Source organism: Cyprinodon variegatus, unplaced genomic scaffold (assembly GCF_000732505.1).
Source record: "Cyprinodon variegatus isolate N-32 unplaced genomic scaffold, C_variegatus-1.0 Scaffold2399, whole genome shotgun sequence".
NCBI lineage: Eukaryota > Metazoa > Chordata > Actinopteri > Cyprinodontiformes > Cyprinodontidae > Cyprinodon > Cyprinodon variegatus.
In genome coordinates, this window is record NW_015152852.1 from 28,823 (window position 1) to 29,646 (window position 824).

Genomic DNA, 824 nt, shown 5'->3' on the forward strand with positions numbered 1-824 from the left:
TCCACTTTTACCAGAGTATTTTTTAACACAAGTATCTGTACTTTTACTCAAGTACGGAAAGTGAGTACTTTTGCCATCTCTGCTTATTTTGCTATTGCTAATCTTTTTCTTATGCCATTTCTATGTATTTTCTTCTGGATGAATGTAAAGTTAAGTTTACCATCTGAATTGGTATATATTTTTGTGTAAACTGTCCTAGGCGGACTTTCTGTGTTTGTTCTGTTAATGTAAATGAATTAAGCTGAAATTTGGGTATTTTTTATTTTTCATACTTTATTAATGCACTGGGGTCCGTATCGTGAAGCATGTTTAAACAATTCAGATTCAAATCTGCAACTTTAAATTGATCTAGCCTAATTTATGAAACTCAGAGTTTTTGGTTTCACAGCGGGTGCTATGAATAAGTTCAATCAACTCCAAGTAGAACCATTCAAAGTTTAGCATGTACGCAACAAGTATGAAAAGCCATTATTAGTGGAGCCACGATTTGAGGGGTCACTATAAAACAAGCAACAGGAATTAGAAATTTTAATGCAGAAATGCAAAAAATAAAAAATAAAATAAAAAAAGGAGAATGTGTAATAATACAAATGCTGACCAGTAATATTAGTAATATAAAGACCTGAAATTAATGTATAGACACACAGAATGTTTCTGTCATTTATTATGTCATTTCATTTTGTCAAAGAAATTTTTTTTTTCAGATATCAGGAATACATATTCAGTAAAATTAATACATCAGTCTGTAGTGAATGTGATGATATTACAGGATTGTTTCTTGAATGGCAGTAGATCAGTGTATCTATCTAGGTGAAATCATCTGG